Below are 12,944 nucleotides of genomic sequence, written 5' to 3' on the forward strand. Positions count from 1 at the left end.
AGGTCAGTAAGATTGCTTTAAAGTTGCAAGAAAAGCAAGCTACATTTCTTCATTCATATTCACTGAGAGACAAAAGCAAAAGCAAGCAAGGTAAGTAAGTGGAAATACAGGCAGTAACAGCCACATAGAGCCTGGGTAAGAGACTGAAGGTCTACCACAGATTGCCAGCCCAGATTCAGCACTGCAGCATATATGATGCAAGCCCCTGGTACAACACTGTTCCAGCTGGCAGCAACCACCAGCTCAGAGAGTCTGGGATTTCGGTACACATGATAAAACTTACCTGCTGCCCATCTCCTCATTCAGGTTTTTCCCAAACTACTTTGACATATCTGTGCTGCTAATTGTGTGACTCTCTTTGGTGGCCCATTTTCAAGTCTACAGTATTGAGGTGCCTTAATTTAAAACAGAACAAAATAACAAACCAATATAGAATCACATACTTAATGTAATCTGACTTGCACTTACCTGTATTACAAGAAATTTAGGAGATTTTGTTCAAGATGGTTAAAACATTGTAGGCAGATTATTTTTCCTTTTTAAAACCATTTAATGGTAAAGGCTATCTTTATTCTGCAGGTAGACATTGGTGCTAGTTAAAAACTTGTGTAAAATTTTTTTAAATTAAACTGTTTCTAATTAATCACATTCAAATAAGCACCTTGGGCCAAAAATGAAATGCAGCTGCCAAAATTTTCATAGGCAATCTACACTCACCACAAAACGGTCAGCTTTTCACTCTTACTGCCCCTCCTGCAGCTCCACCTCATTACAGATGCTCGAGCACTCCTGAAAATCAGACTGCATTTATCTAGGTGGGTGAATACAAATGTAGTCATCCAAACTGGTACATCTTAGTCCTAATACCTGAGGTCCTTTCACTAGCTACTAAGCTCATAAAATTGCATTTACTAGTATTTTCTAACTTACTGTTACATAATTAGAAGAATGAGTTTTAATTTTAGCTTGAGTTTCATATGTACCAAAGCGACCATAAAACCTTCTGGTAGACTGAAACCTAATAAAAAGGCGCTGTACTTTCTTCACACAGGGAAGCATCATGAACTATAAAAATCCATAAAAGTCACTTATTTAGAGAATAATGATAATAGTATTGGTATACTGATACTAAAATGTGAGTGAAAATATATGAGTGTTTACAGAGCATAGTCAGAATTAAATACTGGAGGCATCTTCCTCCAGAAAGTAACAGCTGTAAGTTGTTTTAGATCTTGGAGGGATGAATTGAAATTCATCCATTAATGTCTAAAGAAAATGTTAACATTTTTAAAAATGTTCTGACTAACTTAACATGTGTTACTTATCTGTTTCTCTTCCACGAACCTCATTCTCTGAGTGCTGAGATCCACGCCCCAACCATTGGAACCAGAAACCTTCAACAACTGTTCAGTCGCAAGCCTTTTCCACAATTGCATGCTTTATGTTACTTAGGGATAAAAAAGGGCTTGGAAAGTGCTAGCTCTCTTGTAGACTGTAGTAATGCCCAGATACAAACATGCTCTCGCTTACCAGATAGGATGCTAAACCAACTGAAAAATGGTCTAGTTTTCCTCCATCACTGTTAACTGAAAAAAACACAGCTCCTGTTCTTGAAGAGTGCAGGTGTAGATTAACAAACAGTTGACACTGAAACAGTAAGAGTTGCTTCATACTGTTCTATCCTAATGGATACACAGAAAAACAAAACAAAAAAAAATAGTAGAAATTAACTTTTCTACTCTATTTAAGGGAAATATTTTGCACCATCAGAGTTGTCAGAACTTCCAGGGGAGATGGGACAAGCCAGCTGCCAGAGACAAAGGACTTGAGAAAGTGAGCAAAAGCAACAGGTTAGGTCCTTACATCACAAAGGTATTCTGCTGAAGAATCAATGAGACACTTGAACTTTTGTGAGAGTCAAGGCAAGGTGGAAAAGCCAGTAGTAGTTGTGTTTTAGAGGCAGATCTTATCAGGACATTGGGTAGTGTTTAAGAAGTGCTGGGCCAGTGGTTAAGTCTAATGGAGAGATCTAGGTGAGGTTAAGACCTGGAATAAACTTATGGAAAACTATTATCCGGATAACTTGCTATCCCAGGAAATAGTGGGGAAATCCTACAAGACTTGCTTCTCGGGTACTGAGACTATTAGAGGCTATGCCAACGCTCTTATTGCATGAAGTACATTTATGATATTGACCTTTATTTCTTTATTCCCAGTCAAATCCCTCATATCATTCTTCATGCACAAAACCACATGCAATCCTAACAACAGGATATACTTATACAATTTAGAAATCCTTGTGTGAAGATACCCAAGAAATCAACTGAAACTTTGAAAAGTATAGCTCTCTCTATGCACTTCAATGTAACTAAAACTGGCCTTGCTTGATTAAAAGCAATTAGGTTGTGCAATCTTTTGGCTCCATGGCTATTGAAATACAGGATGCTGGGCTACTTACGGGGCAGGATGATTTTGAGCTCTAGCTGGTCAAACCAAGGAACATTGTTTGCTGTTACAAGAGCACCTTCTACTGCCTGTGTAATGGTATTGTGTTAGGAATGCTAAATCTTAAGACAGGTCCCTCTGAACCTTCAGTTTCATCAGTGCCTTCCTGAGAACTTCTAAAGGATAATTTCATGTATAATGTGGCAAAGGCAACTATGTAGACGTCAGACTACTTGTATTTTTAGAAATAAATATTGTTTGAATCTCAATTTAAAATCCCATATATTTCCGTGCTTACACTCTGATCCATACAGATGCTTTCCCCACTTTGTCATAGATTGTACGTACGTAGAATTTCTAGGTCCTGTTTCAGTTCATCAAGTAGGAGTGTTAGTACTATTTCCAATTTTCCTGGAGTGGGCTATCACATAGCTCACAAACCACCTAGCAATAAAGTTATAATTTTAATATTGGAAACAGTATGTTTCAAATATTCAGCCATATGAATTTTACGTTCTCAAGGAACAACAGTGTCCTGCCAAACTACGCAATAAAGGAAATCTAAAAATTGTTTATCAAAATGCTACTACAAACATCAGATACATTTAGCCATTACAGATTTATCTGCCAAGGAATACTGGAGCTTTTCTCTTTTTTTTCTTTTTTTTTTTTTTTTTGTCCTGTATCCTCTCGATAAAACTGCCCAAGCTAATATTGAGTATCCTCACCTGAATATCACTTTCAGGGGAAAAATATCCATCCATGTGCTGCATGTTAAGTATTACATCAAGCAATTCAATTGCAATACAACACCAGAAAGAAGCTCTGACCTTAATAAACCTCATGGACACTAAAAGGGATGACTCAGCAATTGAATGTAAAACAATAGGCTACAGAAATCATCCGTTAAATCATTCGGTGGTGACAGTCTTTTGTGCCTTGCAGAAGATTTCTGTACATCATGTTATTTCCAGCCTTTCCATGAGTTAGTTACCTATTTCTCCACTAATATCAGGAACCATTGCCACAAAAAAAAAACAAAAACAGCGTACTGTAGGCACTTGTGCTAATGGTTAACACCCTCGCTGTTCCCTCAATCACTAAATGATTGTCATTAGGTAAGACAGGCCGTATCCTCTTCAAACTGTGTTCAAGTTTTCTACTGTACCTCATAACTCCCTTCAATTTCATCCTGAGGTATGTCCACCTCTGCTCTTGACATTTCCTTTGCAAGATCTCTCACATACACCCACACAGAGCAATTTTCCCCAATTACACCAGCATTTCCCTTGTAATCTGTTCCTTTAGTGTCCCCTCACCCATGCAGCGTGACATCTTCCCAGGGAAGGCTGGTTTCGCCCCCCAGGGACTTTAGGGGATGACTTGCTAGGTCTGCAGAGCCTGAGCTCCTGTCTGAATGGGACCAGAGGGAACTGCCAGCCAACTTTACCAAGCAGCAACTGTAGGAAGAAGAAAGGGATGCCAACATTTAGAAGAAGGGCCCAGAATCCTGAATCAGTAGAAGACTTTATGGGCCACCTCTTGAAGACAGACTACCACTCACAGGAAATAATACTTTTAAAGACAGTGAATTCCAAATGTTTCTTTAAAAAAAAAAACTCTCTCTGCCAGTTTATATGTAGATAACCTACTCTTTTTTTTTTTTTTTTTTTTTCTGGATAAACCTAAGGATTCTTGAAAAATCTAACCCAGGACTCTGTTTGAAACTGTTCCCATTTCAGACAAGCTATGAAAAAAACCAGCCTACACAAAAACTCAAACAGCTTAAAAACTGATATGCATGGCCATCTGCAAACAAGCAAAGAAAAGAGATTTTTGTTCTCTTAGAAAACCAGCTTGGGACTGGTACTGCAATACATCTATCTGATCCTGGTTTTATTCTGTCATCTTTGAAGGTAAGGCTTCCAGAAGCTGTTCCATGAATATTCTCTCTAATGACGTGCATAAGCGCTTGGAGTTTATTTTATTGTTCAGCTAGGATGCAACCAGATAGCCTTGTGTATATACTACTGTCATTCCTTTGCACAGCAGTGCCCCAGCACACCCAAGCACTAAATGAGAAGGCTAACTAAATAATTTTCAGCAGAAATCTTAGCACCTCAGTTTTGCATAATATTTTCCCTAATCAAAACTGAACCCAGTTTAGCTTTTCTCCCTTTTCTAAGAGTGTCTGGATAATATCAACTGCTTGCAGTTAGGCTAATTCTGCATTTGTGTGAGTGAATTCATTTTGACATCATGTTAGACTTGGCATCGTTTTTGGGTACATACCACTGGGGACAGGTGGAATTTCAGTAGTAACTCTTGTCTCCTTGGTTGTGTTACAAAGCTAACCTGTGGAATCCAAGCAGATGAAGCAAAAGTGTGCTGAGGTAGACTGTAATTTAAAGAGATTGAACTTTTTTGTTGTTGAGTACCTATCTTAAATCCTACAGATAACACTAGTTTTACCACTTTTTACATCATAATCATACAGAATAGTGATTTGCTTTTGTAATGCTTCTTTCCTCTGCCAACTTCTAAAATTATGTTATAAGAGCCCGGATATAACAAGAATTTTATAGACCATTTGTGGAATAAAAAATTTGAGGAATTACTGCAGTTTGTTTATTTCTTTAAAACAAACTGCAGTATAAAGCTAGTTACACTGCACTTAAAATATTTCCCCATATGCTCGTAATAAGTAGTGCTGCTGCACTACACTGGTATAAAATGGGTGAGGGTCACCATCTGGGGCCATTTCTCACAGGGGAAATGGATGAATAATTTCATTATTTAACATGACTGCCGTAATTAGCCAAGAGGTAACATAGTCATATAATTACTCCAAATATAGACTTTCTGAGACTTCGAAGAGCTTGGCTGGCTGTGCATAAAAATAGTTTCATTCCCCCCTCCCACAAGCAGTTTAGCAATACGGGCTCGCGGCCGCTCTGCTCGGTCTATTTTTGCCCCCGTGTGTTTGTGCATTGTGTGTTGACAACTGTAGTGTGTTTGTACTACAAACAGTGCTTTGAATGAGGGTTTAAATCTGTTCAAGTTTTGTAATGTGAAAGGAATGTTGGCACAGCTAGAGAGAAAAAGAAACTCTTTTTAAAATCTCCCTGCATGAAGAAAGAAACTTTTTCTCAGCAGTAAATGTGATGTGAATAGAACAGAAGGATTGTTTTCCTCTTGTTCCGGCACATATGTTGTGAATCGGGTGTGACCGTATTTAACTTTAGTATCTATTCAAATTGGTAGCAAATAACTGAGCACTAAATAATAATTTTATTTGGGAAGGAACTTTCGTACAGCCCCTGCTGTAGATTTCAACATGTACTCCTCAAGTGGAATGCTTTTTCAGAGATTATGCCTTAAAAACATAATATATACATATACACACACTGAGTAGACAACTCAAAGATAAGTACCGTAAGGGGCAGAAGTGATAACAATCTTTCACTGAAGGTTACGGTAAGGAGTAATCTTTTTCCTCTGTGCTTTGGTGCAAAAAACAAGGTGTCATAGGCTTGAACTGAAAAGAAAGCTGTTTAGCGTAGGCATTTTGAAAAGTCCTTTCTGATTTTAAGCAAAATGCTAAAGTGCAGTAGATTGCCTAGAAAACTACGGAGCCTACACCATTAATATCTTTAAGGACATACCACGTAGGCATCTATCAGGAATGACAGTGCTGTTGATCCTGCCTTGGATGGGGGGACGGACTGCCTAATCCCCTCAGGTGGATGGAACTGGCCATAATGGTAGATTTAAGCATCTTTTCTATTTCCTCACCAGAAAATGGCTAGGAGAAGACCCTTGTTACAGGTTCTAACTTTACAGGCCTCTCCAAGACTCATCTGTGTCAAGTGCTCGATGTAGCTTTGAATCTGCTCAGCGGCATGTGTAACCCTCATTAACAGGGATAATATGAAACTTATCTGTACTGTTCAGAGCAGGCTGTCAGCAACCGTTAAACATTACCATTAACAATGAAGAAAAATATCAACATGAAGATCTCCAGACAAACTGCTTTTATGGCAGAGATATCCACTACTTTTACGGCAGGTTTTTGGTGTTTTTAGAGTATATTGATTTAGTGCATCTTCTTCTTCTTCCTTTACATGTACATTATGCATTTTAACTACACTAAAATAAAATTACGGTTGTAAAGTGAGGCATTCAGAAGTTAAGGAATATAAAATTTAAATTCACCTAGGCAATTTTAATTCAATCTCCTTGTTATTCCACCAAAAATATAGTTATTCTGTCTTCAACATTTTCTTCTTTCAATGTGTTTTCTAATGAAAGTCATCAAATTGCTGTCATTAATACATAATGATGCATAACAATCCTTTAAGCAAGGATTTGCAGGGACTTGGAAAATCTCACTTGGCACTAAGCTACTTCTGTCAGTACTAAATTTATGCATGTCATATATTGAGTAACCTGAGCTCGTCATTAATATATTCCTTTTCTGCCAGGAGGAAAGAAATAAATCTCTGTTACGATACCTAAACTGCATATTTCATTGTCTGTTTGTCTAAACAGCTCTCCATTTCTAGAAGTTTTTTCAAGCTAGCTGCTGTTAATCAATAACCAAATATATGAGGATGTTTGCTTCAAGTATGGGATGTAGAGACAGAGCTGGAAAAGGGCTGAGAGGGTGAAGAGTTGTGCATAATTTTTTACTTTTAGTTAAATCATTAATGTTTATTACCTGTACCACTGACATTCCTAAAAATATCACTCATATTCCAATGTCAGGGTGACATTAGAAAAAATATTTGAAAAAATTATTTTTAGATAAGCTCCATGTTACTGAAATGTCATAAGGTCAAAAGAGATATAAGGGAAAGAAAAACATTTCAGTTCATGTTATGGATCAGCCAAAACAATGAAGTTCTGTTACTTGCACATTTTCTTATTAAGTTCTTTCTGTTGCCCTGAAAATAAGTAAAAATCTGCATCTTAGCTGGTAATCCAAGATGCACATACCTGCTTGATATATTGCAGGTTATTTGAGATGGAGAGCACCTGTTCCTTCTTTCATTATTCCTCCACTCACTCTCTTTCTTTTCCCAGCAGCCAGGTTGGCTGACTCCTGGAAATCTTCAGCCTCTTATCTGTTGCTATGGCAACCAACTGTCACCTCCAGCATCCACCGCTGTCCCCAGAAAACAAGTCTTTAGCTGAATTCAGTTGTTTTTCTGAAGACCTTGCTACTGCTGGAAGATTTCCATCTTTACCTCACCAGATCATTGGGCTTAAAAAGATAAATTCCCTGTCGGTTCCTGACCTGTTCTCTTCCTCCTTCCCCTCCACTAAAAAACAGACTGAAAACTAACAGACTAAAAACCTAGAGAAAAGTCAAAATGTTTGTACTTTTGTATTATGAAAATGTAGTAGAGAAATTTTCAATAAAGCGTTAACTTTTTAAAGAGTTTCATGGATTTCTGGATGCAGCTTATGTTGCATGCAAATAGTTAAAACGGAGGGTTTATAAAGTTATATCTAGTGTTTGAAGAAAGATGACTCTTCTCGTTAAAAAGTGCTTTTGCCACAACAACAGTCCTTATAAAGTAACTGCATTTTGATGCTTTTTCTTCTCTTGGGAAAACCACTCCTTCGCTTGCTCCATCTGCATCCACATAGAGCCAGAAATTACACTGGAAATAAAACATTTAGTAGCTGTTTTACTTCTGTTCCTGGGATTTTTTGCCTCTCAGACCAGCAGACCTGGGAATGCTGGGAAAACATTGTGATTAACTGTTTATGGGAAAAAAAAAATGCCTTACACCTTTCACCGGTTATCTTACTAGTTGGTTAAAATACAGCAATTCCACAGCATCTCATCCAATTTTCCTTAGCCAGAAGAGGTAGGCAATGCAGGGTAGAAATGCAGGTTGGTAGAAAACCAAAATGAGAAAGTCACAAAGAATGGAAGAGGATGAAGGCGTGCACACCTCAGAGACCAAGTCGGACTTCTTCAAAGAAAAGGGCGAACCTGCGCACCTGGGTTTTTATAGAGGATGTTGCATATACCCTACTGGAGGTTAGATAGCTTCTCTTCTACAAGAGGGTGGTCTGCATGACAATTATTAGCCTCCTTGGCCTCTAAAGGCATGAATTGACAAAGAAAAGTGTCTTTGCTTAAATAAATTCTACAGACATTAACTTACATGGCTAAAGTATCCTAGGATGTCTTTCTGCTCAAACTCCTGGTTTCTTTTTTGTTCATTTTTGGAAGGAAAAGGAAGTTTAGTTAGATCCAAATTTAACAGTAAGACCTTTGACATCATGAAGTATTTATGTTTGACTTCAGTCATGTTTTTTGTGTTGTTTCTTTGTTTCTCCAGGACTGCCAGTTCAAACAGCCGTAGAAAGGAGTATCGTGTCACTTATTTTTCTTCCTATTTGTTTCTATATCTGGAACTCTGATGTTAGTGCTAGGAAAGGCAACTCTGGTTTATATACCATCATCAGGTGTATAAACATCACATCCGTAGCACACACAGAGAAGAAAAAATGGTCTTCAGGGATGAACACTAACATCAGCGTTAACTAGAAAAATCTCCTCTTCTAATTATAACTCCATACATGGCTATTTGCATGGTCTTATGAGAATCAGACCTTCTTTCTGCCTTGTAACCTCCATCTATAAGCTGTAGCTAAAAGCAAGAGTTAACTATGTGACAGATGTGTAGGGAAAAATAATTGATGAGCAAAAACTTCCCCACTCGTTTTATACCTTCATAAAAGCATTGTTCTGATTTGCACCATTTCCAGTGAAAGGAGAATGAATGGTACTTTGAAGAATTACATCAAGTCAAAATATTGTATTTGGCATTTAAATTCAAAGTTGATAGCTGTTTTAGAAATGCCTGAACCAGACAGTCAGTGCCAAACAGTATATTTTTCATATTCTGTAATATTCTTCGATAATTGCTCCAATACTCATACAGAGAAAACAGCACACAATCAAGGCTGTTACTAATACTTGGACCAAAGTCATATGATTTGCCTTTCTGGGTTTTTTTTTATGTTTCAAAGCTGGTTTTGCCTTGTTTTCTGTTGTAAGAGTTCTCGATGTGAAGTACCACTTACATATTCACTACAACTCCTGAGATTTGTACATGGGCTATGCAAGTAATAACAAACAAGGTGCAGTAAATTTCCTGAGGATTAATGACTGGCTGGGAAGAGATGAAGGTCAGCAGCACAGCCAAGGATCGTTAACCCAAGCTGGTCATTAATCTCAAGAATTTTCTTTGTGCCAAGGTCAGTATTGTTATTTTAAGCGGGAAATGAAAAAAAAAAAAAAAAAAAAAAAAACATGGCCATATGAATTTGTATTTGATAGGTTTAACTGTAATATCTATTTTAGAAAAAAAAATTTTTCTTTGGGAGAATTACATTAGCTAATCAGCCCACCAGCCCACCTTACAGTGTTTGATTAGTTTTGCTTTCTTTAACATATGTACTGGACAGGCAAAAAGGATTTATAACATTTTTCTTCCATGTGCAACTGCTATGGACCTATTAAATAGTGCCCTTGTTTACATATCTATTTGTAAGTTTTGATTTCTATCCCAAATTTTATGTCCTAGAGCCTACTGACATCTCTCATTAAATATTTGTTTGACTGAACATCTGTTCAAGTTATTAGAGTTTTGAAAGTGATGTTTCAACAGACATTGTTTGCAAAGTAAGATAACTAGAGAGTACCTACAAAACTGTAGATTAAAGAACATTTACTCCCTTTAGAAAGCAGTACTCCCTGTAGAAGAAAAATAAAATGGCAATTTTGGTATCTAACTAATAGTCACTTTTGCATTTATGGTCATCAGGTATTTAAATTAACACTGCCAATTAATCCTTTCTGTAGATATTAATCCTATTTCTATGTCAGTACACATATGTTGCCCTTAGAAGACTTTAGATTCTCCGTGATGGGGAAGGATCCAGCCATCAGCTCAGTGGCATGCTTCATGAGGGCAGACTCCCCCCTATACTTTCCTGAAATAAGTCTCAGCAAAAACAGGTGCTGCCAGTCCTTGTATCTAGGTGCCAAAGGTGCCCCAGGAGATCAAATGTGCCCCAACTCTTCTGGCACATTCCAATTTACCATTGATATACGTGACAGTTGAAGAAAACATGTACAGACTCAGCAAAAGGAAAACAAATTGCAATTTATGTTATACAATACAAGAAATATTTAGATCTTTCTAAAGTAAATAATATTTTCCAAGTTTCAAGGTGGAGCTTGCCTTTTGTTTTATAATATTTCTTTCTTCTTGCTAGGAAATTTGTCCCTGCAAGTCCCTCCTCAACTTCTCAGCCTTTGAAGCTACAAATCTCCACTCTTTTATTACTTCTTTGCTCCCAGCTGGGGATTTGCTGCTGAAAGGGACCAAATGGATCTCCAAGTCTGCATGCAGCTGTGCAACAGATGCAGATCTGCAGCGCTTTGACTAAGTTTGACCCAACTCACCACGGATCACAAAATGTTTCCCAACATTACTTACAAACCTTAGCTCCAGACTAAGAGACCAAAGCAAGAGTGTAATGTGCTACACAAAGACAGCAAGGAGCGACAAGGATCTATTGCAGCAATATTACTTGCTTGGCCGTATCCTGTTTCCAGCTGAGGTCAATCTGCAACTTCAGAGCATGGCTCACCAACCAGGCACCTTGAAGATTTTAATACAATTCTAAATCACCTCATTTATTCTTACTGACATATGTTATGTCTCTACTTGTAACGTATTTTTAGTATTTCCTTTAAAACATATTAACAGGTGTGCATGTGAAAAACTGACAGCTTACGGAGGTTGTTGTTGCTGGACAAAGACTCGATTTGAGTGTAGTCCAATGAAAATGTTACATTATGTAGCCTTACAAGCCAAAAAAAAAAAGTTCCCGAGATCTCACATTCTGATTGTAGATCAGGCTAATTCAGCCAGAAAGAAGCTAATCTCCAGGCTCCTTCCCACAGTAAATTTAGTTTCTTCTTTCAGTCATGATTTTTTTTTGTATCATCTTCTCCTTCTACCTTTCCTTAAAATAACTAGAAAACATAGTTAAAGAAAAGTATTGATGTAAAGTTATTTGAAAACCTGCATAAGCCACGAAATACAGGATTTCTTCATTATTTATTAAGTGCTACCAAATGTTTATTACTATGGAAAGCCATAGCAAATGTGGACTCCCATCCATAGTCCTTAGCATTAAGTTAGACTATTTTGGTGGCAGTCTTATCTTGACTGTATTGTACTGTGATAAAGTCTTTCATTATGGACCAAATTTTGCTACTCTTTCTTTTGACTGAACAAATACATTATTTCAGAAATGATTCTACTAAAATAGCCTTATACGAATACCTATGACCTGAACTTTTACAATGTATACTCATCAATCGTCTATAATATATACAGCTACAGACAATAGACAATTGTCAATATACAGACAATGCTATATATTTTGTATAGCATTAGTGGCTTTTTCCTAAGCCTGTCAAGATGCTTTATTTATATAACTCTCAAGAAAATCTTTCCTCTGAGGTGCCTGCCTACATATTCTATCCAGTACCTACTAAGCTTGCTACATCAACATCCCATGTTTTGGTAGACAGCTGCCTAACCCCCCGGCATTTGAAGCCTGACTGTAATGGAGTATCAAATGTCATTATGAAAGACATTTCAAGGTTGTTTTGAAATGAAAATCCTTTTTTAATATCTCTTTATTAGATTTTCATACTAAAATACACACAGGGAAAACTGCCACCCAAAACATAATCACATGCAGATTTTGTTTAGTTTGTTAATAGTCATATTTTTCTTTACTGACTATTTGAACACATTAAGATTGTCCAGGAAATAGTATAGATAAGAACATGCTGGCAAAATGTTCATAATATATCCAAACAAAAAGAGAGAGAGAGACATAACATTTACAAATGCAAGAACCACAGCCTGCCTAATTGAGTATCAGTGTCAGTGTAATCAGTATCAGCAGTGTCAGCCAGAAGAAGGTACACAAGATGTTCTACAGGGTAGGTGGGTGTTTTCCTGACATCTTTACAAGCACGTTGTATAACAAAGGACTCTCAAGCAAGTTGTCAGATGACAACAGGAAGGACCAGTTCCTGGTGGAAGGACAAGAAGCAATGGACACAAGCTGAAACTAGAGATTCAGGCTGGATGTAAAGAAAAAGATTCTTGCCATGAGAACAGTAAAGCAGTGGAACCAGTGTGGTTCAGCAGGCACCATCTTTGGAGGGTTTCAAGACTTGCCTGGAGAAAGCCCTGAGCAGCCTTGCCTGATCCCAGAGATGACCCTGCTTTGGGCAAGAGGTTTGACCAAAGCCCTCCTGAAGCTTCTTCCTGCCTGAGTGACTCTTTGATCTCATAATTAGAGGCCTTTTAATAGAAATAGTAAGATTTTTCTAAAAATCAGCTCAAACCTTTTCACAATGTTTGGTTGTTCTTAGGGAACAG

Source organism: Chlamydotis macqueenii, chromosome 1 (genome assembly GCF_036417535.1).
Source record: "Chlamydotis macqueenii isolate bChlMac1 chromosome 1, bChlMac1.mat, whole genome shotgun sequence".
Taxonomy (NCBI): domain Eukaryota; kingdom Metazoa; phylum Chordata; class Aves; order Otidiformes; family Otididae; genus Chlamydotis; species Chlamydotis macqueenii.